Genomic DNA, 27,932 nt, shown 5'->3' with positions numbered 1-27,932 from the left:
CCCTCAGAAGGAAACCTGCATGTGTGTCACTAGTTGCATGTCTGTCACTTTTAGATGCCTACTAATAGTACTAATATTTGTCAAGTTTTTGAAAGGAGCCTCATGATAGAAATTGACTGTAAAGTCATTTAGACCCACAGAGATTAGTATGCCTTGCCTCATGAATAGACTAATTTGGCAAGCAAGTCCAATGTGCTTGCTTTCCTTGACTAAATGTTGGAGGGCATGCTTTTCAGAATGTGACATGCATCGTTTTGACTTATCTAAAATGCCTGCAAGGCTAATGGATGGATCAAAAAGTGTTAGCACTTATAAATGGCTTACTAGCTTGAGTCAAAACACATTTGGAAGAGGAAGCATCACTTATTTATGCTTCTTCTCCCCCTTGATCACAACTTTCAAACCACAACCACACAGAGAAGCAAGTGCAAATGATGTACTACTTCACAATACACAGAGTCTGAAAAATACATCTGATGCTCAAAAACAAGCATCAGACTGTTGGGTGACACAGTTCATAAGCCTTGTATGACTCCATGAGATTCCAACAGGGATCCAACTCTCTTTGTCCTGGAGCTGGATGCCTAAAAAAAAAATGCCTATCACCTGCCTTATACACACAGCTAGTCATAGCATTAGGAGTAGCTCAGGCAGACTGCTTACCTAACTTGGTGATCTGAATGGCTTTGATGAATTCTGTGGAGACTGTCAGCAGTACAGTGATGGCTTCTTTGATAGGGAGCAAGCTGCCATCCCCTTAACACAACATATGAAGAAGCCTCTTTTGAAGTAGCTCAGTGAATGCTTCGGGCAAGTCTATTTTAAGGTGCTCCAGGAATTAAGAAGATCTCTTTACATTGAATTGACCACCATGGAAACCAACCACCCAGGGTCCATTTCAAAGACAGACCATAGCTGTTGCAGACAAAGATCAGAACATCTCTTAGTCTGCAATACAACTGTCTCCTAAGTGCGCCTTTGGGGAAAGAAAAAAGGAGACACCAATGGAACCTTATTATGAAAGCAGTCAAGTGTTCCTATTAGCCATGAAAGGGATTAGAGAGTGCAACAATGGAAAAAGACTGAGCATGTATCAGTGTACCTTGGGTTAGAAAAGAGATTGCTCATTGTTCCCAAGTGCTTCAAACATGGCAAATAATGAAAAGGGAATGCTGCTACTAAGATCCGAGAAAGCACCTTTCCCGCTATTGATTTCAATATCCATTTACCCAAGATGAATACCTGTCACGTCTTTTTCCCTTGCTTAATGCAGTCAAAGAACAATAACAAAAAAGTTGTACACATGGAGTTGAACACAACCAGATTTTAAGATGCATCAATCTAAAAGGTACTAAATGGGCTTAAGCAGTTTGCACCCATAAACATTCAGCAGATGTAAGCACTGAATGCTGAATAATTATTGTATTCAATTTTCTACTGTGTTTTTGAATATTAAGGACATTAATTGACAAACTGATTATCTCTTTATCGTTGTCATTCCCTTGCTGCCTCATATTTGAAATGCCAGTTAAGGTCTGAAATGCTCATTAACAACAACAAAGTTATCCTAATACCATTATTCATTTGGAGTAAGCAAATTATTTAGCAATTAAAAACTGGATTGCAGTACATCCACAAGTATGGCCCCTCACCAGTTATGACATTTATGATGTTTATTTATTTATTCAACATATTTTTATACCACCCAAAACACAAGTTCTCTGGGCAGTTTACAAAACAATAAAAACAACCAATAAAAAGATTGACACATTTCAACAATTAAAATTTTAAAAGTTAAAACTATTAAAACACAATTAAAACAATATCTAATTAAAAGCCTGGGTGAACAAAATAACATTTTATTAATGTTATTAATAAAAATATGGAACAGGTAGAAAATCACCTCAAAATCAATGGACTCCCTATGGTGGGATGATTTCTCCTCCATGTCCATGTTAAGCCATTTGGGATAGAAATACCCTGTTTCTCTTTGAAAACATTAGTTTTGTTTCTTCTTGCAAGCTCAATTTATTTGAAAGATGAGTGTGTGAAAAATAGGCACTGCATAGTTCTGTGCTCTTGACTTGGGGCAGATGAAACCAGCCTCTCCCACAATGTCAGACCCAGTAAACAAGTAAATCTTTCAGAAGCATCTGACTTCTCAGAAGCAGGGATTTTAGCCACCAGAACAAAGCCAAAAGCATAGTAACAGCAGCAGGCACAACACATCAGTTTCTGTAAGCCTGGCATCAATGGATCAACAATCCACAATACATTTTTGGTCTCTTCCTGTTTCTCCTAGTGGGACATAGCCCAAAAAGGGACTCCCACAGCCTTGATGTTATCACATGTGAATCTGAACTTTCTCTCAGAGGACTTCAGTGGGGGATAACTATTTTACAAGTGTACAGCTGGCAAAGGCTCTCCTGAACAAGGAGGTGACCTATGTATCCACTCTGAGACACAAGTCTCTTAGTAAATCATTCAGAAGTATACTCCCAGAGATGCAACCACATTCACAAAGAGTTCTGTGTTTGGCTTGGATGGACAGAAGACATACATTTTGTATGTATACAAGAAGTATGCGCCCAAGAATAGCTAACAAGAAATGAAACAAAAGATGTAACAATTGTGGGAGACTGACTTGTAGAATACACTTGATCAACTCCCAGATCTGTGATGACTGCCTTTAGGTCAGTCACAGGGTGTCCTTTCAGCTGAAATGGTGAGAAGTGAGATGCTGAAGCATGGATTCTCATTAGTGTAGAGTTTTAAATGTTTGGTTTTTTAAGGTAACAACTCACATTCTCAGTCACTCAGGGTGCCTTGCTTGGAGTGTGCTTTGTCATTATTGCACTCCCCTGAAGTGAAATATTAAATTATTCTGTGGTGTAGGGAGCATCCAATATAACCAATGGCACTATCTAGAAACAGAGTAAAAATCATGAGTCGGGATTAGGAACATAGGAAGCTGCCTTTTAGTAAGTCAGACCATTGGTCCATCTAGCTCAGTATTGTCTACAGAGACTAGCAGTGGCCGCTCCAAGGTTGCAGGCAGGAGTCTCTCTCTTCAGCCCTCTCTTAGAGATGCCAGGGAGGGAATTTGGAACCTCAAGTGCTCCTCCCAGAGTGGCCACATCCCCTAAGGGGAATATCTTACAGTGCTAACATGTAGTCTCCCGTTCAAATGCAAACCAGGGCAGACCCTGCTTAGCTAAGGGGACAATGCATGCTTGCTACCACAAGACATGGTTTGTGTTTTGTATTTAGAAGGACTCTGTCTAACTCACTTGGAGAAATCTATGAATGTTGATAAAACCTACCCTCCCTTTGGAGGATCTGAAGAAACATTTTTGAAGGATACAGTACTTTGAAGAACTCCATTCACCAGGGAGGATGTAAAGTTTATCACGTTTGGGACATAACCATTTCACTTCTGAGGAAGCTCGTTGGGAAACAAGGACTTATCACGAAACCTTGTCAAGTGATCCATGTATATTCAGTGTTTTACTATAATAAGTGACTTTAGTGATTCATGTAGAATAAGTGACTTATATTAATGAAGTGATTTAAGAAGTTTCATTCATTTGTATATTTCTTGTATTGGGTGGTACTTGAGAATTTTGTTGAAGAGTGGTATATAAACCTTAGTCTTCGTCGTCATCATAATGAATGACTTCAGACCATTTAGAGCTTTCTTTGTATTTTGAGTGCTACCTCAAGACCAGCTCTAGAAGACTACAGACAGAGAAATGAAAAAGACAACATTCCTCCTGCTCCAATACATCTCTTTTATTCCTACCTTCCTGACCTATTAACACATGCCTTATTCCTTCTGATGCTCAAACTAGATAGCATCAAGGCTAACCCCTGGTTTCAGTCAACCAAAATTCTCACTGAACAACAATAAAAATGTGGGAGAGCGTGAATCTAAATTTTAGAAAGTTGATGAAACTAAATTGCTTAGTAAAAAGGATGTGATGCTTTCAAACCACATTTTACACAAAGAAAAAAATAATTCAAGAACAGCCTGATAAAAAGCCTGTAAATAAAAAAAGCCTGATAAAAAGCCTGATAAAAACTGTGAGATATTAACAGATAAATAAGTTAATAGGATGAAAGCACTGTATTATATAAATTAATGTTTCCTTCCAAGTTTTTCCCCTTAAAGCGGCTCTAAATGGTCTGAAGTCATTCATTATGATGACGACGGAGACTAATGTTTATATACCACTCTTCAACAAAATTCTCAAAGCAGTTTACTCAGAAAAATAAATACATAAATAAGATGGTCCCCTGTCCCCAAAGGGCTCACAATCTAAAAAGAAACACAAAGTAGACTCCAACAACAGCCACTGGAGGGATGCTGTGCTGGGGTTTGATAGGGCCAGCTGCTCCCCCCACCCCCCGCTAAACATAAGAGAATCACCACTTTTAAAAAGTCTCTCTTTACTGAGTTAGCAATGCAAAGTATTTTACCACTGCTTGGGGGGAAAACCACAGTGAAAGGACTCCCCTCTTAGACACTTAATACTCAAGTTAGATACATTTATTGTTATTTTTTAAACCCAAGAATAAAAATTGAAGCTCAGCAGGTCTAGGCTTGGTCAGCACCTGGATGGGTGATTTACTGGGAACTCCATGTATGCCACCTTGAGTTCCATGATGAAAGAGAAGCAGAATATAAAACATAATGAATATATGAAAATAAGTGTGTGAAATCTTGCCCAATTCTCTACCCTAAGAGGATATTCTGCATCAAAATCTTCCTTGACAATTACTATGTGGGCACAGTGGTTCACATCTGAAAGAGCATAAAGTGAGGGCTTCATTACTGAACATTTTCTCATATATGTATTTGCACACATTAGTCTTTACAACTCTTGCTGAGCTCCCATTTCCAACCCAAAGAGCTTTATTATAGCTTTGTGCATAGTGTGTAGATCTGTACATTTTGTCACCTAATTATTCCATTCCAACATCAATTTATTCCAATGCAGAGAGGCTAGCTGCGTGCTTGCATTATGTGCTGCTCCTGCCTCGGCTCTGCAGGTAATCATTGTTATGCTCCTACTGCTAGATATACAAACCATGGGGTGATTTTTCTTCTCATATCCAAGCATACCACAACATTTAATTGGCAGCATGCAGCCTGACTTTTATTGCAATGACACGACTTATTAAAATGATCAGAACCTCACTTAAACAAATAAGCCACCCAATTCTCTCATGGCTTGCTGCGGGGAAGCCTGCTCTCAAAAAAGACCTCCAAAAGGAACCGGATGTGAAGTATATGAGTTCCTTTCTCCTTATCCCCAAATCATTGCTATCATTCTCCTTGGGGAACCTTTAAAACTCACAGAGCTCTGTTACTAGCTGGGGAAAGAGAATGCAAGTTATTGTGCAAGTACACTATGAACAAAGCATCAAAATTATAAGACACAGGTCACACAAATAGTAGACTATAATTCTGTAGGTTGTCGTAGGTTCTTTGCTGGTTTGATATTTTGCCACAGCCCCTCTCCTGGTAGCTCCACTTCTACTTGTGGAATGGAAAGCTGCCATTTGAACTCGCATTATACTTGGCTCACCTAGCCAGGATCTACTTGAATCCCTATTTGTGTTATTGTTTTCCAACCCACATGTTTTCAGCCAGGTGTATAGCACAACAAGGCCTGGTATCCTCAGCTCCCCTCGTTCAAACCCAGATGAACACTCCAAGGAGTAAGCAACTTTTTTTAAAGCAACGCTGAAGAAACACACACACACAAAAGAATGACACAGCATCACATAATTTATTAACTCAACACACTTGTATACCACTCAAAACTTGCGTGTCTGGGAGATTTGCAATAACATACAAATTAAAACAGAATTAAAATGTTAAAACATTAACATGTAAAACATTGTTAAAGCTATTAAAAATGGTGAATCTAATTAAAAGCCTGAATGAACAAATTGTTTCTTAACTGCCTTCTTAAATATGCCTTGGGGAAGCAACAGAGAAGGCCCGTCCCTGGGTAGCCACCAAACGAGTTGGTGGCAACTGCAGACAAACCTCTCCAGATTATCTCAATGGGCAGTGGGGCTCATGGCGAAGAAGATGTTCTCTTAATTATCCAGGGCCTACCTAATGGCGCAGCAGGGGTAATGACCTGATTACCAAGCAAGAGGTTGCCGGTTCAAATCCCCACTGGAATGTTTCCCAGACTATCGGAAACACCTATATCAGGCAGCAGCGATATAGGAAGATGCTGAAAGTCATCATCTCATACTGCGCAGGAGGAGGAAATGGTAAACCCCTCCTGTATTCGAACAAAGACAATCACAGGGCTCTGTGGTCACCAGGAGTGGAAACCGACTCAACAGCACACTTTACTTTAAGATGTTTAGGGCTTTATAGGTTATCACCAGCACCTTGTATTTTGCCTGGAAAATTATCAGAAGCCACTGTAGCTCTTTCACACCAGGAGTAATATGGTATCTCCAAGATAACCCAGAGACCCACCTGGCTGCCACATTCTGTAACAACTGCGGTTTCTAGACTACATGCAAAGGCCGCCCCACATAAAGCGCACTGCAGTAGTCAAGCCTGGAGGTTACCAGAATATGTACCACATTTTTGAGGTCATTTATCTCAAGAAATGGACACAGCTGGTGTATCAGCCTAAGCCGATAGAAAGCACATCTGGCCACTGCCTCAACCTGGGACACCAGGGAGAGGCTTGGATCCAGAAGCACCCTCAGACTACGTACCTGTTCCTTTTGGGAAAATGTGACCCCATCCAGAACCGGCAGATCAAAATAGTCTCCCAAGTTCCGACCCCACACAGTAAGTACAGTACCTCCATCTTATCTGGATTCAGACTATCTTTCATCCAGCCCATCATCATCTCAAGGCAGGCATTTAGGAAAGTTATGCCTTCTCCTGATGATGCTGACATGGTGAAATAAATTTGGGTGTCATCAGCATACTGATAACACCCTGCACCAAATCTCCGAATGATCTCTCCTAGCGGTTTAATGTAGATGTTAAACAACATTGGAGACAATATGGAGCCCTGAGGAGCACCATATAAGAGTTCAGATTTTGAGAGTAACAGTTGTTAATGAAACTACTCTGGGGTGTTGACTAAGCACCACTGATTAACCTTTGTGCTTGTATGGGGAATCAGCAAAACTAGAGAGAGCAGTTCATTACAGAGTTCGGTTGTGCAAAGCTTTGGTCTGGAAATTAATGACAGAGACTGAGATACAATGCAATCAGATTTATTAAAGTTAATAAGGGTACAGAATGGCAGAGAGAGTGATTAATCAAACATAAGCAATACAATATTAATAAGACTAATTCAGATCTCACGAAGAGGCATTTTAGCTTAGATTCTGAATAAAATCAACTCAAGGCTGACCAGAGAAAGGGTCTTTTAGAGAACAGCTTTAGACTTTAAAGAGAGCAAGGGGGCTTGAAGCATAGGTTTGTTAGTATACCTGAATCCTTCCGGTGGGGTATCTGTCACCACTGATGCTCAAAGGATGCTTAGGGACCTCTTCCAAAAGACCAAGGAAGAATGTGGGGTGCAGAGGCAAGTGTGCCACTCATGAGCCAGGAAGCCAGAAAAACTTGAAAGGTGGTCTGATCCCAAAGGACCAATTCCCTGATGCAACCAAGTTATGCTGGACTTGGGCCAAAATAAACAACAACAACAACAACAACTGATGCAACCAAGTGTGGTGCACAGGTTGGACCTAGATATAGGTTCAGACTGGAAGTGGAACGGGCACAAGAACCAAGGCACGAGCAGCCAATGCCAAGACACAAGTATACACAGGTGGTGGTTCTGGAAGCAACGCACACGGCCTGATGAGGCCTATGATACAAATAGAGGCCATATATGGGCCACACCTCTTTGCAGATGAGGGTGACATCCATGATGGACAAAAGAATACATTTTGTCCTATTCAATCCTGGGTGGGTGTGCTCTAGGGTACAATGGCTATAACGGTTTTGAGCGAACTGTATGGGCTAAGAGTGAATAAGCGGATTTAAAATTCATCAAACACCTGGGAAGATCCTTCCAGGTGCAAGCTAAGAGTTTCTTTAGAAGCTAACAACCTGTTCCTGCCAACATACATCAGTGTATTAGCACTGGTGATTGTTGGGTGGGAGTGAGACAGCTTTTAATCTGTGTTTGCGTAGCACCAGTTAGCACTGCTAGAGCCATCGATGGAGTTGTTAACTATTCCTGAGGAAATAGTTATTCTAACTCGTATCTATTTTATCCAAGCAACCTCTTTTGTATATTTACACAAAGAGGAGCTATGAGGAGCACTGTTCTGCCTTGAATTTGTACTTTTGACCTAGGGATTGCTACCCCAAACTGCTTGTGCCAAGCGACTGGATTAGGAGTCTTCCATATACTGGTGACTGAAGGGAAGTCAAGCTCCCATGACTCCCAACCAAGATAGAGTCTGAAAGCCTGCAGATCCTTAGTACAGAGTAGGGGGCTCTTGTAGCCCCCAAACAAGCTGTTCTCTTAACACAGTCTCCAAGGGACACCATCTGGAATCTGCCTGAGAGGTAGGAGTGGAACCACTGCAATGTAATGCCCCCCTCCCATTGCCAATTCCCTCAAATGCTTCAGAAGTATACTATGGTCTATAGTTTCAAAAGCTGCTGGGAGATCCAAAAGGACCAACAGAGTCACACTCCCTCTGTCAATTTCCAATTGGAGATCATCCATGAGGCCAACCAAAGCAGTTTACACCCCATAGCCTGCCCGAAAGCCAGTTTGAAATGTGTCTAGATAATCCATTTCCTCCAAGACTGCCTGGAACTGGGAGGCCACCACCCACTCAATTACCTTGCTCAACCACGGAAGGTTGGAGACAGGCCTATAGTTGCTTAACTCTGAGGGATCCAATGCAGGCTCCTTCAAAAGAGATCTAATAGGTGCCTCCTTAAGACAAGGAGGCATCCTGCACTCCCTCAGATAAGCATTTATAATATCTACCAGGCCTTCTACAACAACCCCCCTGCCTGACAGTATAAGCCCTGTTGGACAAAGATCAAGAGAACAGGTGGTAGGTCGCATTGTTCCAAGCAGCTTGTGCACATCCTCAGGTGTTTCAAACTGTAACTGATCCAGCCTAACCACATAAGAGGAGTTCCTGGACACCTCCACACCGGACACTGCAGTAATTGTGGGGTCTGAATCTAAGTGGGCCTGAATACAAGAGATTTTATCCAGAAAGAATTCATTAAAAACATCACAACGGGTAACTGATGGTTCCAGATTCTGATTCAAGGGAGGAGGGGCACTCACTAGCCCTCTCACAACCCTGAACAACTCTGCTGAGCATGAGCGTAGGGATGCAATAGGGGCAGAAAAGCATCACCTTTTCTGCACATATTGTCTGAGCATAGATCTTCAAATGTGCTCTATGTTGTAATCTGTCGGATTCAAGTTCTTTCTCCACTTGCGCTCCAGCCATCTGCCTTGCCGCTTCAGCGGCAAGTTCTTCCATATACCTAGGGGCCAGTTTCAAAGCAGGTTGGAGAGGATGGTTAGGAGCAATCACATCTACTGCCCTGGTGAGTTTGCTGTTCCAATTCTCCACCATGGCATCAACAGGATCTCTGGCAGAGCCAACACTAAATCCCTCCAAGGCTTCATGGAATCCTATTGGATCCAACAACCTTCTCGGGCAGACCATCCTAATAGGCCCCTCACCCCTGCAGAGGTGATATATGATTGTTAGTCCAACCTTAACCAGATGGTGGTCCGCCCATGACAATGGGGAAAATCACAGGAGTCCCCACCCACAGAACTCCATCCTGATCAAAGTGAAAGACCAGATCAAGCTTGTGACCAGCAACATGCACTGGTCCCAAGATGACTTGGGATAGGCCCATAGTTGTCATGGCTGCTATGAACTCGAGCCACCCTGGACAAATTGGTCCTAAAATAAACATTGAAGTCCACCACCACCACCACAAGCCTCGAGGGCTCCAACACCACAGCCAAGAGCAAGACCGTCATCTCAGTTAGGGACTCTACTGGACAGCAGGGTGATCGATATACCATCAAAAATCCCAGTCTATCCCTGGTCCCCAAACTTAAGTACACACAATCAGTATGGTCAGATACTTCAACAGGGATCCTGGTAAGGAAGGGGTTATTCTTATAGACCGCTTCACGTCCCCACCCATGTTCCTTCACCTGCTCCTCAGTACCCTGGAAGGAGTAGCTGGGATCAGACTGGGCCACCAGCCTCCCCCAACCAAGTCTCTGTGAGACATACCATGTCTGTCCCATCATCCAGAATCGGATCATGGATGATTTCTGATTTATTCTGGACCGACCTGGCATTACAAGGATGCAAGGTAGGACTCTGTGGGTGACTGGCACTTCTCCCCAAGGTCAAACATCTGGCAGGACAGCTAGAAGGGAAAACAGCTACAATATTTCTGATTTCCCTTCGCCTGTAACAACCTGCTGACTTGCCAACATTACTTCTTCTATTCCCTACCACCACCGGAATAGCCAACACATAATCAGTGGATACGCCCGCTGTCTCCCCATCTCCAGGCAGACCCAGACACATTATAAAACAATCTCACCTGAGACTTCAAACAGAAGCCAAAACATAAAATACCAACCCAATACCCACCCATACACCTCACTCATGATTAACTCAAACAGAACAAAGATGGTTCAGAAAGAGTTCTGTTCAAATTTCATGAATAAAAATGTATATATATTTTTAATCAAAAACCCATCTGTAGACAGCTTGGTGGCATATGGCAAGCCTCCAGACCACCTTTTAACATCTGCCAATGCTGGGGATATATAAGTTAAGGGTGCGAATGGCATAGTTGGACCTCTCCCAATCTGTGCTGATTAAGTATTTCTTCAATTATGATAGTTTAAAAAAAAAAATCAAAAGTAGGCTACACTACAATCAGGACTCTAAATATACATACAGACTAACTCACAGAGTACCCTGCTCAGAGGATCACGTAGCTGAAGCAAGTATCTAGGCACCGAGGATCTTTTTCCAACTCATCAAATGAACAATGTCTTTTTTTCACCGTGCAGTAACTCTGATAACAGAATAACTTAATGCCTGCCCCCTGTCTTTTATGCTCTCCCCCTCTCTCTTTTTAATATGATGATGGAAAGAAACAAAATACATAGTTGAGTGTCTTTAGTTTTCACATTCTAACAAATATGAACTGCTTAAATACTGGCCTGTCAAGAAGCATGGGGGGCGGGGAACACTGCAAAACAAAAACTGACAAGGATACACTACTGACTCAAGCAGTGCTCTTCATCCCTCCATCATTATGAAGTGCATGTAGTGCATGTTCACTCTACAAGCATTAAAAGAAATAAAAAGCCATTCTTGGCAGTTAGTATGTGTACAAGTCATCTGCAAAGTAGACTGGAGGATCTGAGGGTCAGAAAGCATTTCAGGTTAAAAAGAAAGTCAGGCCAGTGAAAGCTTGCTGTCCAACTCCCAGTCTAAAGTATGTTGTAATGGTGGGGAGGGTTCTATATGCAGACAAAGTGCCAGAAGAATCTACCCATTAACTTTTAACACAGGCATTGCAATCCCAGTTTCTCAACAAAGAAGACTGATTTTAAAAAAGTGATGATGAAGCTGACATAAAGGGAGCACCACATCAAATCCCTTTTTCAAGTTAGGAAATGAAGTGAAAAGAAGAGTTCAGATACTCGTCTTAAGATCTAGACCACTGGCAAAAGAGTAGGAGTTTATTGAAAAGCAATAGGTCTGGTCCACCATTTGGGAGGTGGGTTGGAGGGTTAGAAAGCTCCAACCTCAGTAGCAGGACACAATCAGAACCTTTGTTTGGGTAAACAAGCTCAGGAAACATATGATTAAGCCAGGCGAGGTGTCTAATGCTGAAATCGGGAGCTGCAAGCATGGAAAGTCCTCCAAACTCCTAGCAGGCCTACGTACTATGCTTTGTACTGCCAGTAGTCTAGAAAAAGCCTCATTGCATCAGCAGCTGCTCTCCAATTAGCCATGACGGAGCAGGAGGCAGACAAAGCCATGATGAAGCTGCTCCAGCTAAGGATCATAGAGTATGCTTTGCAGAATGGCATATCCATGGACAACCCCTGTAGCCACATCACTATTGTTTCCAGGCCTCCTGATGGATAGGTAGGAAAGTTAAGAATCCACACAACTGGGAAATAAAGGTAAGAGCACTCTCCTTTCTTTCTTCCTTCCTTCCTTTGTCAAGAGTGGGGTACAAAAGTTGGGTTACCCTGCTTTGGGCAACCTGGATTGGAGGGATTTTCGTGAATTCACACAATCAAGCAAGCCAGGGTAGCCTGCCTTCTACCCGGATTTTGATGATTGTGTGAACAATCCTAGTAAGTTCTCACACACTAGTAAATGCTCAGGTGGAACAACTTCCAAAAGCAGGCATTGCATTCAGCCCTAGACAGATAAGCATGGAGAAGTATTGGTCATTATGGGCATACTCCCAACAGGTGCCCATGAAACAAATGCAACCACATTCCACACATAAGAACATAAGAACATCCCTGCTAGATCAGGCCCAAGGCCCATCTAGTCCAGCATCCTGTTTCGCACAGTGGCCCACCAGATGCCGCTGGAAGCCACAGACAGGAGTTGAGGGCGTGCCCTCTCTCCTGCCATTACTCCCCTGCAACTGGTACTCAGAGGAACTCATGAACACACACAAAACTCATGATTGCATAGTGGGAAATATTGGTGTTTAACAAGCTGTGGAAAATGTATATTTCCCAGCAATAAAAAGCACTTGAGAGAAAAGACATCAAGATCCTATGCAGTAACTAAACAACTACAAAATTATCAAACTAAAAATCACAGTCTGGAAAGAGTCTGAGATGAGTTTCATTACACCACTGCTCCTTCTAAAGACAGCTTCAATCAACAGACCATTTTCACACAGAGGGTTTCAAACATATGGCTCCTGTAATACAAATGTGCAACCAGAATGTTCATTTGCATCACATATTCTTCTCTCAATCACATGTACATAAACAGTACGAGAGAAAAGCAAAGGGGATGTAAGATTCAAATATGCTCAGAGAGATTGGAAACCACTAGCTAGCTTAGTAAGAGCAAACCATAGCCTAAAAGATTTACAGCAGATGTGTATTAATCTTACTGCCAACATCTTTGTCCTTACAACCGTAGCATCTTCTAATATGAAGTGTTTGGTGATTACAAAAACAGTGTACTGTAATATCCTTGTCTTCACAAAAGAGGCAAGTAGTTACTATCAAGAAATCAGGGGAACTAGTATTCAAAATTGCCCTTACTTACCCAGTCAGCTTTGAAAATCCCAGGAGAGGGAAGCAGGCAAAACACCATCACATGCCTGACCCTGGTTCAACTTCTACTTGTCTCCACCATAACAGCCATGAAAGATCAACTGTCCTACGTGAGGGAATTAAGAGAGTGGGGGCTAGCAAAGCAAAGACACTATCATATGCCTGCTCCTATTACAATTTATTATTGTTGCAGGCTACTTTGGGGACTCTGGTCAAAATGCAAGATACAGGTTTAATAAATCATTTTAACCCCACTCAGTGTTTACAAGGCTTCCCTTCTCTGGTGGCTCAAATACTTCCTGTAAAATTATATTTCACATAAATTGCCAAAAAGGTCTCCTAACTGTGTTCATTTCCATACTAAGGAGTCCAGGCTTGCAGAGTTTCCCTTAAAGGAACAGATGGATCCTTAAGATAAGGAAGAGTACCTGTTTTGGTAATGTTTTGGCCAGACAGGGTCACTTTGCATTTGACAAGCACCTTAAAGCAAGCGATTCCCAGACCCAACTATTTCAGTAATCACTTTGGCATACACATTTCCCATATCGTGAACACCTACCTTTATGAACACAGTTTTGTTTTATAAATGACTTAAGATATTTTTTTAAAAAACTGATTAAGTCACTCACTCCTTAGGTTGGCACGAATAAGAAGAAAATTATTTCCAGCTACTTGATTTTTTCATAGCCTCCCTAAGCCAAATAATTATTCTACAAGCAGATGCGAGAGAAGAAAATAAAGAAAACTGTTCCTTTGTGACATCATATCCCAGCAGATGTCATTTTCTAGTGAAATCTCTGAGGCAATGATCTGACACATTGGAATACGCATTCGAATAACCAATGGTGTGATACAACTGACATACAGCTTTGTGAAATTTCAAACACAGAAATAACATCTTTTCTTGTGTTGCAGCACAAAGAAATTAACATTTCTAAAACAACAATAACAAGATTTTTGTATCACTAACACTTTTGATCTGGGCAGTGGCAGCTGGGGGTTCCTAGGACAGGGGAGGGGGTGCTAGGCAGGGCAGGTGATGGGTGGAGCCACAGGTAGTGAGAGGTAGAGCCAACTGTGGGCAGCTGCAGAGGTGGAGCCAGGAATAGGTGGGTGCCTTAGCAATAACTGGGTGCCTTAGCAATAACTGGCAAAGTGTAGATTTGTAGCTAATGAGTTATTGCAATTGCTCATCAGCAGAGATACAGAAAAATATGGAAGACATCATTCATTTCATTCATTCGATTTCTATACCACCCTTCCAAAAATGGCTCAGGGTGGTTCACACAGAGAAATAATTAATAAATAAATAAGATGGATCCCTGTCCCCAAAGGGCTCACAATCTAAAAAGAAACAAAAAGTTTCTTATGAAACCAGCAACAGTCACTGGAGGTACTGTGCTGGGGGTGGATAGGGCCAGTAACTCTCCCCCTGCTAAATAAAGAAAATCACCACGTTATAAGGTGCCTCTTTGCCAAGTTAGCAGGGGTTTATATCAGTTTTATATAACATCATACATTTTATATAACACCAGTTGCTTTATAGTGCTTAACAGGGACTACAGTAGTGTGTAGATTTGTATCTAACATGACAAGATCAAAAGACAAGTGCAAGTGCACGCACACACTCAGACACACAAAGAACTGTATAAACCACAAGTAAAGCACAGTGGTATGTTTCCCACACTATGGGAAGCACCTATATTGGGCAGCAGTGATATAGGAAGATGATGAAAGGCATCATCTCATACTGCACTGGTAAACCCCTCCTGTATTCTACCAAAGAAAAACCACGGGGCTCTGTGGTCGCTAGGAGTCAACACCAACTCGAGGGCACACTTTACCTTTTAATAGTCTCCCAGACTTGTTCTAAAAGAACTTTCTGGCTTCTTATGCCAGTTTCTAATCTAATTAGTTTAGTCTTACAGTTCACTGTTCCTTCCACTGTTTTATAGCATGTGATATTGAGAATGGGCCATAAGGCTTTGCATACAGAGAGCAAGGGAGATAAAGATGAGGTTGCATCCCTTCCCTCCAAACACAAAGAAGCCAACAAAAGATCAGACTTGCCAGCCAGCCTATCTGCTCTCTAACCAAAGTAATGATTGGATTATTCTGAGTAGCTAAAGACTTCCTCGTTCTCTGGGCACTTTGACTGGCTGTTTGTGGAGTCAGTCAGCCTAATCCCTCTCTGGTTGGTATATAGGGCAGTCCTAGGACCACTCACTTTACACAAACAAAAGTGAGCATCCTTATTGGCTCCTGCCTTATTAATATTTTAAAAGATCGGGAGCTTTTCATTTTTTCTTTGATTTTGGTGCTATCCTAACCCACGTAACAACCCTTGAGGCAGGACTGCAGGCAGGAGCAGCAGCGAACAACAGAGGGAAGCAGGAGGCACTAGGCACACAGTACACAAAATGGAGGCAGAGACAACATGGCTGACTGAGAAATTTAAGGTGAATGCCACCCATTTTGTCCATTGATAAGATCCATCCCTGCCTCTGGTGTAAGATCTTTCTATGTAAATACAGCAACACACACATTTAAGAAAGCCTTCTATTAAGACTCAACAGGGAGATACAACTGCCCTGAAGCTCAAAAGGATGATGGCACACAAACTGCTTGCAACTGGAGTTATGCATTTCCTTAATGTCCTAGTTAAGGGGATTAAACCTTTCTAGGAAACATCTATATTCTATTGCTACGCTGCTTAGCTTCAGTCACAAGCAATTCTTCTCTTTTCAGCTTCCATTGTGGACAGCCATTTTCCTTTTGACATGCTGAGTATCAGATATTAATAACGCAATTTAATCTAGCTAATCCTCAGGATCTTTTATTTTCTGCACCAGTCTATCCTACTACAACCCTCAAGGGCCAAAAATATTCAACTCACTCCCCGTCCAGCAGAGGGCCACACACACACACACACACACACAGAGAGTAATTTTTTTACAGTGGAAGCATTACTTGCTTCCCCCATTCCCAGAGATCTATGCAACAGGACTCACCATATGTTCAGAGGCACGTTACCAAATTCTTCTTAGACACTGCTGTAACACTAATCCCCAGCTTTTGCTGTTGCCATCAACACACACAGGTAGTGCATTGGAGCATGGATGACTTAGCCAAACTATGTCTCAATAGTTATGATTTTGAGGCCAGTACAATATCTCAGACTGAACATCAGATCTCATATCCTCACAGTGTAAACATCATAGGCCATAAAATGTCCTTGGTTTTTTTGGAGCTCAGTTGGAGCTACCATATGCATAATTATCCTGTAAACCAAAGGTTTTCTCTTTAACTGAATATTTAAGGGTGTTCATGATGTGGCCATCAGAAAAGCACACCGTATACTGCACAATGCCATGCTACAAAATTCTTAAAAATGAATGACATGGGGCAAGAGTGGGGTGGGGAACGGAAACCCTTTGTAAACTCTCTAGCCAGGGGTTCTCAAACTTGGGTCCCCAGACGTTGTTAGACTACTACTCCCATCACTCCCAGCCATTGTGGCTGGGAATGATGGAAGTGGTAGTCTAACAACATCTGGAGACCCAAGCTTGAGAACCCTTGCTCTTGCCCAAGACTATGGTCCTATGTGCCCACACTGCAGCTGCTTGTGCAAAAGAATCAGGCAAAAATCTAACAGATGCATTCAGTGGAGCATAATGGTAATTAAGAGGGTTTTTTTTCAAACTAATAGTTTGGGGGGGAAATTATATTCCTGCAACAATGAAACACTTTGAAGCAAAAGTTCTCTCCCAATTATTATACAGAGCTCAATTTGGATTATATTCTAATTCCTCCTTGTTAGAAATAAATAACTCAATCCAAGTTCCTGAGTGAAATTCTTCAGGTTCCAAAGTGTGTCCCAAAGGTGCTTCTTAGGCTGGAAGTAAGAATGCTGAAGGTAGAATCTAGGATTTGGCTTGCCTAATTCAACTACTGGTTAAAACCTAGCTATTTCCTAGTTGAATTAATTCCTTTACCGTTGACCGATTCTTTCCATTGTTAGTGGTGCTGTCATCTTGAGTCGAAACTTATATCTTAAAACTTTTGGCAACTGGCTTTGAGAGAGAGAAAGAAGAAATCCATAAAATTAAGAATAAGTGATATTGACCATCAGAATGTCACTGCTTTGGTCTCCAGACATTTTAATTTGAGAAGATTAAATTGTAAGCCAGCAGCATATTTTAATAACAACTCCTAGTTATAGAAAAGCTTATACCTTAGCGAGGGATAATGCTTTGCCCATGGCGGTATTACTTGGGAGACATAGGAAAACTCCTTTTCATGAGATAATCTGCCCTTGTGGTTCTAGTGCTATTGAAATTGAGCATGTTCTTTTAAACCAGAGCGGCTCCTTTGGCTCTCCTGTAGATGTTGGCCTACAATTCCCATAATCCCTGGCTATTGGCCACTGTGGCTGGAGATTATGGGAGTTGCAGTCCAAAAACAGCTGAGGGGCCTAAGTTGAGCAGGCCTGCTTTAAACTGTCCCTTTCAGAGAGAATTAAGAGGGTCGCTTATTGCTCCATTCATAACTTTACATCCTGTATGTTCTGAAGAATCTTCGTTGTTTTCAGGTCTAAATTTGGAAATGTATACAAAGGTTGTGAAATGTTATGCTGCAGTTTGTAAGATTAGACAAGATATTTTTAAGTTGGATATTACTGATTAGTTGGAATTTAGTTGGTTATTATGGACTAGTGGATATTTCTATTTCATGTTAATTTTAAGTTATATTAGACATGTATACTACTGTTGCTGCTGCTTTTTTCTTCTTCTTCTGGTCATGTACCAAAATAGTTGTGACTACTACAACAGATGTATCTGTAGCAAGTGACTGGGAAAGCTGTGGCACACATCAAATTTCTGCCTGGACATTTAGTATATTAAGTGGTATATTAGGGAATGTGCCTTATACAGATGTGTTGAGCAGAAATTCATCATATTCATAGGAACACCTGTTGAGTTTTCCCCCACCCACCCCAGGCACATCCCTGCCCACCCCAGTGTGAAGCTGAAAGACCACAGCAAATTGTGGATGCCTGAAGCCTAATATATAAAATCAGTAACCACATTAGCTTCACATTTCCATGCTTTGTTATTGGAACTTGCATGGATTTTTAAAAAACTCATCTTAAATCCAAAAGTTTTTTTTTAAAAAAAATTTAATTGTCTTAACGGATGTACCCATTAGGTTGCTGAGGGGTCTGAGGAGAACTGAGGAGAACCACAAGGAATAGAGGGTGTGTGAATGGAAAGAGGAGAAAGCACATGACACAAGCTACTTCTTTGAGTTTTCCCCTCACTATATATGAAGAGGTCAAGATCAGGGATGTGCACTAATATCTTCAGTGCCGGTGGGGGTAGTACTTTAAGGGTGAGGGAGGGTGTACTCACCCCTCCCACCGCATTTCCCCTGCTGGCGCTCTGTTATCTTTAAGCCCCTCGGGGCGGCAGCGTTCCTCCCTGCTGCCCCGTTCCCCCCGTTGGCCGGAAGTGGTGAGCGCGCGTGCGCCAGTTGCATGCGTGCGCTCGTCTGCCGGGCGCACGCACGCTTGCTACTTCCGGCCGAGAGGGGAAACGGGGCAGCAGGGAGGAATGCTGCCACCCCAAGGGGCTTAAAGATAACAGAGCGCCAGTGGGGGAAATACGCCAGGAGGGGCGAGTACACCCTCCCCCACCCTTAAAGTACTAACCACCCCCCCAGCGCCGAAACGTTTCGGAGGCCTTTATAATGGACTCCAAAATGTTTCGGGCACATGCCTAGTCAAGATTACTTGTATTCCCAAATTCTGTTGTTCAAACCTGGATATACCATTTGACTCAAGTGCAGTGCTAACTCACTGCAAGTAGTGAGCAAGCATCATTAACATTCCTTCTAGAGGATCAACTAAATTGCATTATTATATTTAGTTCTGCCAACATCAGACAAGGCAGGCTACACATGCTGCTGTCAAAAGTAGAAGTCCAATATGTTCTGAATGGAATACTTGCAGGGGAAATGGATGCATGGTTTAAGCATTTCAAAGCCAGGTGCTACTAATTCTAATTACAGTGTGGCAATTTCTCTCTCTCACAGTCCACTGAGAAATTGCTTAAGTAAAAACACTCATAACCAATTGTTTAGTGAAACTCTTCATGTTTGGACCAAATGTGAATTAAGTTTCCAAATGGAGTGTTTTTCCCAAGGCATAGCTCGACATTTGAGTCACTGCCATGAATCTGATTTGGCACCACATAATTTGGGGTCAATTTTTACACAACAGATTAATTACAGCAAAGCCTACTCATGAACACCAATTCACACTAAATATCCTATGTGCAAAACAGGAGAGGAATAAGAGGCAGTCCTTTGTGATTGAACTCAACCTTTCTGGGTTGAGTTCCGAACAGGGTCGCATCCACACAGAGGTGGGAAGGGGTCATGCCCCAGCCTCTGGCTCCAGCACCAACCTGGGCATCACCAGACCTGGGCTTGAGGTGCTTGTACTTGTGATGTTTTGTCCTGGACCTCAGGAATCTTTCTCAGAGTCATTTCTCTGGATCAGAAGTTCCCAGCTTTGGGTCCCCAGGTGCTGTTGAAGAAGTCAGACCATCTCAGTCACTCCTACTTTGGTAGCATCCAGATTGGACTATTGCAATGCACTCTACGTGGGGCTGCCCTTGAAAACTGTTTGGAAGCTTCAGCTGCTCTAGAACACTGCTGCAAGGATGTTTGTGGGTGCAAGTCACTTCATGAGTGTCACACCTATCCTGCGGCAGCCTCATTGGTTATCAGTCTGCTTCTGGGCTAGATTCAAGGTGCTTGTCTTGATCTTTAAAGTCCTACACAGCTTGAGGCCAGGGTACCTGTCAGACCGCATTCACCCATATGAACCTGCCAGGGCCTTCCACTTAATCTCAGGCCCTGCTCATGGTGCCATCACTAACGGAGATCTAGTTTGCAGGGACTAGAGACAGAGACTTTTCGGTTGTGGCCCTCGGTTTTGGAACACCCTTCCCGAAGAGCTTTGCCATGCTCCCTCCCTCAGTGTTCTTAAAAAACCATTAAACACAGATCTTTTTAAAGAGGCTTTTTAATGTTTTCTCTGCTGCTTATATTTATTTATGATATTTCTATACCATCTGATATGTACATCTCTAGGCGGTGTACAAAATTTAAAATATTTAAAAGTAACAAATTAAAAAACATTAAAAGACAAAAGAATAAAAGGCCTTAAAACAAGTTTTTAAAATTATTAAAATTAATTCTAATTAAAAGCCTGAAAAAATAAGAGAGTCTTGAGGTTCTTCCTGAAAACAGAGAAGGAGATGCTCTTATTTGAGTAGGGTGCATATTCCAAAGCCCTTGGGCAGCCACAGAGAAAGTCCGGACCTGGGTCGCCACCAAACAAGCCGGTGGCATCCGTAACCGGACCTCTTCAGAGGATCGTAACAGGCAGCAGATTGTATGACAAAAGAGGCACTCTCTTAAATACCCTGGACCTAAGCCATTAAGGGCTTTATAGGTAAGAACCAACACTTTGTATTTCACCTGGAAACCTATCAGCAGCAAGTGGAGAAGATGAGAAGAGGATTCCATCTCCCCCAGGGTGAAAGACTGGGGTGTTTGCCTCTTCTCTTCTGCCCTCCCTGGTTGCCATCTGCTTCCCCCAGGACTGCTTGTGGAGAGGCTTTGCAGGACTGGGGTTGTAAGGGTGAGTGGGCAGTTTTTTTTCCTGGTTCCACCTGCTGAGCTTACTGCTCAGCCTATATAGGAAGACTGCCAGTGGCGGCGGGCCCGCCACCGGTGGGGTCACCACCGAAGGGGCGACACCAAAGGGGGTTGCCCCTTTGGGGGAGCCACTTCGGGGGAGAAACGAGGGCGAGGGCTCGACACTTTGTCCAACCATTTGTATAGAGGGAGGCTTCTGTTCAATCAGTTTTAGGTTGTGCTGAGGTTGGGTTGAAGTTGTAATGTGTGTGGGTTTGTCTGGAGATGGGGAGCCAGGGAATGCCTTCGTTGAAGGTGGGGCAGCTATTCCTGTGGTGGTGGGGAATAGAAGAAAAAACGCTGGCAGGTCCGCAGGCTGTTCCGGGGGAAGGGTGGTCAGAAATCTAATAGCTGTCACCCTTTCCGGCTCTCCTGCCAGCTCTTTGATCTCGGGGAGCACTGCCAACATCCCACATAACCTTACCTTGCTTCTCTGCAATGCCAGGTCGGTCCAAAATAAATCAGAACTCATCCATGATTTGATCATGGATGAAGGGGCCGACCTGATGTGTATTACTGAGACTTGGTTGGGGGAGGCTAGTGGTCCAGTTTGGTCCCAGCTTCTCCCGCCAGGATATTCTGTAGAGGAGCAGGTGAGGGGACGTGGGCGGGGAGGTGGAGTGGCTGTGGTCTATAAGGATAACATCTCCCTTACCATGGTCCCTGTTAGGGTATCGGACCATATCGAATGTGCGTACTTGAGTTTGGGGACCAGGGATAGATTGGGACTTCTGTTGGTGTACCAATCGCCCCGCTGCCCAACGGAATCCCTTACTGAGCTCACGGACTTGGTCGCGGAACTTGCGTTGGAGTCTCCCAGACTTTTGGTGCTGGGGGACTTCAATGTTCATTTTGGGACCAATTTGTCTGGGGCAGCTCAGGAGTTCATAGCGGCCATGACGACTATGGGCCTATCCCAAGCGGTCTCTGGATCGACGCATATTGCAGGTCACACGCTTGATTTGGTCTTTTATTCTGATCAGGGTGGTGCTCCGTGGGTGGGGACTCCTTCGATCTCCCCGTTGTCATGGACGGACCACCATCTGGTTAAGGTTGGACTTACAACCACTTCCCACCTCCGCAGGGGCAAGGGGCCTATTAGAATGGTCCGCCCGAAGAGGTTACTGGATCCGGTAGGATTCCAAGGATCCTTGGAGGGATTTAATGTTGGCTCTGCAGGTGATCCTGTTGATGCCCTGGTTGAAAACTGGAACAACTTGCTCACCAGGGCAGTAGACACGATTGCTCCTAAGCGTCCCCTCCGACCTGCTTCAAAATTGGCCCCTTGGTATACGGAAGATCTATGGGGGCTGAAGCGACAAGGTAGAAGACTGGAGCGCAAGTGGAGAAAAACTCGACTCGAATCCGACAGATTACTACATGGAGCACATTTAAAGATCTATGCTCAGGCGATACGTGCGGCAAAGAAGCGGTTCTTTTCTGCCCGTATTGCCTCTGCGAGTTCACGTCCAGCAGAGTTGTTCAGGGTTGTCAGGGGACTAGTATCTGCTCCCTCTCCCTTGAACCAGAATTTGGAGTCATCAGTTACCCGCTGTGGTGTGTTTAATGAATTTTTCGCAGACAAAATCTCTCTGATTCGGGCCGACCTAGATGGAGACTCCACAATTAATCTGATGTCTGAACTGGAGGTGTCCGACAACTCCTCTTATACGATTCGGCTGGATCAATTTCAGTTTGTGACTCCTGAGGATGTGGACAAGCTGCTTGGAGCGGTGAGGCCTACCACTTGTCCTCTTGACCCTTGTCCAACATGGCTTGTTCTATCTAGCAGGGAGGCTGTTGTAGGCAGCCTGGTAGAAATCATAAATGCTTCTCTGAGGGAGAGCAGGATGCCTCCTTGTCTTAAGGAGACAATTATTAGACGTCTTCTAAAGAAGCCTGCGTTAGATCCCTCAGAGTTGAGCAATTATAGGCCAGTTTCCAATCTCCCATGGCTGGGCAAGGTAATTGAGAGGGTGGTGGCCTCTCAGCTCCAGGCGGTCTTGGAGGAAACTGATTATCTAGACCCATTTCAAACTGGTTTTCGGGCGGGCTATGGGGTGGAGACTGCCTTGGTCGGCCTGATGGATGATCTCCAATTGGCAATGGACAGAGGAAGTGTGACTCTGTTGGTCCTCTTGGATCTCTCGGCGGCTTTTGATACTATCGACCATAGTATCCTTCTGGAACGTCTGAGGGGGTTGGGGGTGGGAGGCACTGTTTTTCAGTGGTTCCGCTCCTACCTCTCGGACAGATTCCAGATGGTGTTGATTGGAGATTGTTGCTCTTCGAAATCTGAGCTTAGGTATGGTGTTCCTCAAGGCTCCATACTCTCTCCAATGCTTTTTAACATCTACATGAAACCGCTGGGAGAGATCATCAGGGGATTTGGAGCTGGGTGTTACCAGTATGCTGATGACACCCAGATCTACTTCTCCATGTCAACTTCTTCAGGAGTTGGCATATCCTCCCTAAATGCCTGCCTGGAAGCAGTAATGGGCTGGATGAGGGAGAATAAACTGAAGCTGAATCCAGATAAGACGGAGGTACTTATTGTGCGGGGTCAGAACTCTAGAGACGATTTTGATCTGCCTGTTCTAGACGGGGTCACACTTCCCCCAAAGGAACAGGTTCGCAGTCTGGGAGTACTTCTGGATCAACGTCTCTCCTTGGTTTCTCAGGCTGAGGCGGTGGCCAGGAGTGCCTTCTGTCAGCTTCGGCTGATACGCCAACTGCGCCCGTTTCTCGAGATCAGTGACCTCAAAACAGTGGTACATTTGTTGGTAACCTCCAGACTGGACTTCTGTAATGCGCTCTACGTGGGGCTTCCTTTGTACGTAGTCTGGAAACTTCAGTTGGTCCAGAATGCGGCAGCCAGGTTGGTCTCTGGGTCATCTCGGAGAGACCACATTACTCCTTTGTTGATGGAGTTACACTGGCTGCCAGTAGGTTTCCGGGCAAAATACAAAGTGCTAGTTATTACTTATAAAGCCCTAAACGGCTTAGGCCCCGGGTATCTAAGAGAGCGTCTTCTTCGCTATGAGCCCCACCAGCCGCTGAGGTCACTTGAGGAGGTCCGTCTCCAGATGCCACCAACTCGTTTGGTGGCTACACAGAGACGGGCCTTTTCGGCTGCTGCCCCGAGATTGTGGAATGCACTCCCTGCTGAGATACGATCCTCCCCATCTCTTGCAATTTTCAGAAAACACCTGAAAACACATCTCTTCAGCCAGGCTTTCTCAGCTTTTTAAAAATTTGTTTTTAAATTGTTTGATTGTTTAATTGTAGTTTTATGATGTTTTTAATTGTTAATCATTGTTATGTTTTATAATTTTTATTTTAATTATTAACTGATTTTAAGGTGTTTTAATGTAAACCGCCCTGAGCCTTTTGGAAGGGCGGTATAAAAGTTTTAATAATAAATAATAATAATAAATAAAATAATAAAGTGCAGTTCTTTCAAAACTGGTGTTATGTGGTCTCTTCGTGTCGTCCCAGAGACCAATCTGGATGCCACATTCTGTACCAATTGTAGTTTCCGGACTTCATACAAATACAGCCCCACGTAGAGCACATTACAGTAGTCAAATCTGAAGGTTACCAACATATGTACCACTGTTTTAGGGCCATTCGCCTGTAGAAATGGACATAGCTGACATATCAACTGAAGCTGATAAAAAGCACTCCTGGCCACTGCCTCAACCTGATAAACCAGGGAGAGCTTTGGGTCCAGGAGCACTCCCAAGCTATATACCTGATCTTTCAGGGGGAGTGTAACCCCATCCAGAACAGGCAAATCTAAACCTTCTCTCAGGTCCTGCCCCCCCATAGTCAGTACCTTGATCCTATTTGGATTCAACTTCAGTTTGTTATCCCTCATCCAGCCCATTACTGCCTCCAGGTAGGCATTTAGGGAAGATATACCATTTCCTGATGAGGTCGGTATGGAGAAGTAGATCTGGGTGTCATCAGCATATTGATAACACCCACACCAAACCTGCTGATGATCTCTCCCAGCGGTTTCATGTAGATGTTAAAGAGCACTGGAGGCAGTATGGAGGCTTGTGGAATTCCACACTTCAGTTCTTGCTTAGTGGAACAACAGTCTCCAAGCAACACCATCTGGAATCTGCTAGAGAGATAGGAGCGGAACCACTGTAAAACAGTGCCGCCCAATCCCACCTCCCTCAGACGGCCCAGAGGGATACCATGGGCGATGGTATCAAAAGCCACAGAGAGATCCAAAAGGATCAGCAGAGAAACACTCCCTCTGTCGATTACTGACTCCCCCAGCCACATACCCGCCCGGGCTTCCTTCAGTTGTATTCATCCTCCCAAACTGATGTGAGTGTTAAGACCTGGAACTACCAGAACAGCATGTCTTTCGCTAGTACCATTCATGACTTGCATCGTCCACAATTTACAAAACCGTGTGTGTGTGTGTGTAAATTTTACTATGCTTTTTGTTACCACTATTCAGCCTCATTTAAGATTTCTTTACTTCATGAGCTGAGCTTCAGTGGGGGGGAGCATTTTAAAATCTTGTCTCTGGGCCCACTCTAGCCTTGCTATGCACCTGCCAGCCACAATAGCCTTCCCAAGGTTGGGATCACTTCTCTGGATGACATAGAAAGGAGGGAGGGCAGTGGAGCAGAAACAGGAACCTGCTGAGTGCCATGCCAGTTTCTCCCAATCTTCATACCTGTGGCATGAGTCCATTTTCCCCATATGCCCCTTCCGCCCACTCATCTATCCCACCCCTTGTAATCTGAAAAGGCAGAAAGAGGGACACATACAAAAAAGCATGAGGGGAACCCCACCCTTCCACTCTGCACCCTGCTCTGTCCTTTTGGAAGATGGTTTGCTGGTGCACTGTCCTTGTAGCATCCAACTCTTTCCTCTGCCACCCTTCTCACCTTGCCTCCTCTTCTTTTCCAGACTTAAAGACTGAGCACTACTGTTGGGGATTGGTTTTGCCAGATGCTACCTCTTCTCTTTCCAAGTCAGTTCCTGCCCAGGATCACATCACACTGGACTGGCTGCCAAGTCCAGCAACAACAGAAGGAAGGAAATAATGCATGTGTGTTTGTGTGCATGCATCTTACAGTCAATCACAGTCAAGTAGACAAGTAGTATTTCCTTCAGTGTTCACTTCAGTGCAAATCCACTTTAATTCATTTGGAACTCTATCTACCATCTTGCCCCACTAGCAAGTCTTATTTTCTCCTTCTTATTTTATACGCCTTTAAAAAACCACAAGTTCTAGTAAGAACTAATCTGCCTACTTTCCTTTCACTATCTCTACAACTGGACTAAATCTGGCACTAATCGAGGTCCACAAGCTAGATCTCTTGCACCTCAAATGTTCACATGTTCATCTTGGATCAGGGTGGATGACATCATTACAAACTACAATACTGAGGTGTCCCTGTGTGTCACTCACTACAGCTGAACCAAATTTGATCCAAATCGGTTAGACAGTCCTCAAGTTAGTGCATTTGAACCTCAAAAGTTCTTATGTCTGCTATCTTGGATCGGGGTGGATGGCATCATCACAAACTATGGAACTGAGGTTCCCCATGTGCCCCTACAGCTGTAGCAAATTTGGTTCAAATCGGTTAGGCAGTCCACAATTTAGCCCACTTGCTCCTTAAACATTCACGTGTCCACCATCTTGAATTGGGGTGGATGGCATTATCACCAACTATGGCACTGAGGTGTCCCTACAATTTTATCTGATTTGGTTCAGGCACCACAAAGTTGATGGGGGACAGGTGGGACACACACACTGACACATGAAATGCCAGGTGATCTCATAAGCCTACTGGAAAGTAGCCTTTAAAAAAGGCCAGAATCCTATCTGCACAAGTAGTCCTAAACTCAGTTGAACTTACTTCTGGGGAAACATGCATAGAATCAGACAGCAGCCTACTTTTCACTCATACAGAATGAAGAGAAGATATATATTTTTAAAAGTAATTACTTTGCACTCTGTTTTACTGCCATTACTCACTTAAGTATCAGTGACCCTTTTCTCTCCAATTAGGTCCCACCCCACAGCCAAGGAAATGATAGGTCTATTTAGCAAAGCCATTTCACACAACATTTTTCTTTTTAAAGTACATTATTATTAATAGCATTCTGCTTTAAAGTTTGCTCTGTCACCTAAGCAGGTTGCAAGTAGCTTGGCCTGATTGCCTTTGGCAGGTTAACTGTAGTTCCCACAAAGTCAGCAGAGGTGGGGGGTGGGGGGAGGGAGGTTTTTCAAACACCAGTATTATTGTGTGGCTATAACACTATCTAAGATTTACTAATATCTGCAAATTAGCATGGACAAGCTTTCTTCCTTGGTACAGATAGAAAGCTTTGGAACCTTGCTGAAACCAAGCAAACACTCTAGGAAGTTGTTTTACTGATAATGGAGCGTATGTTGACCCAGATTTGTATTTAAACCTGTCCTTTTTAGAACTGGGTCTGGATTGACTTTTACATTTGGAACCCTTCTAAACAGCAATTTGAGCCAGTTTTCAGTGATTATTTCAACAGAGGGTGTTGCTGCCCTGATAAATGACACATAGCAATCCACAGCTTTCTGCTACAAACGTCCCTCAAATCTGCACCAGAGGTGGGAGCGAAACTCCCCACTCTCCCCACCCCAGGTTGAGGGTGGGAGGACTGCTTTGTGTGCATTATGTGGACCCATGTACAGTTTCTGTAGGTTCCCAGAGGGAGCATGGACAGGGTGATTGCCCTTCTGGAGTGGGGGGGAGGAGTTTTTTCTTCCGCTATGCACACCTTTCCCCTCCTCTT

General features: G+C 43.6%; 1 protein-coding gene across 23 annotated transcripts in view; it reads right to left on the bottom strand.

Moving 5' to 3' along the window:
* CADPS2 (calcium dependent secretion activator 2) overlaps positions 1-27,932 on the bottom strand; it is a 522,314-nt gene that overhangs the window by 448,989 nt on the left and 45,393 nt on the right. The window lies entirely within an intron of this gene.

This window comes from Hemicordylus capensis, chromosome 5, assembly GCF_027244095.1.
Source record: "Hemicordylus capensis ecotype Gifberg chromosome 5, rHemCap1.1.pri, whole genome shotgun sequence".
Lineage (NCBI taxonomy): Eukaryota > Metazoa > Chordata > Lepidosauria > Squamata > Cordylidae > Hemicordylus > Hemicordylus capensis.
Note: the sequence above shows the minus strand (reverse complement) of the source record. Positions and strands in the feature narration are given on the sequence as shown.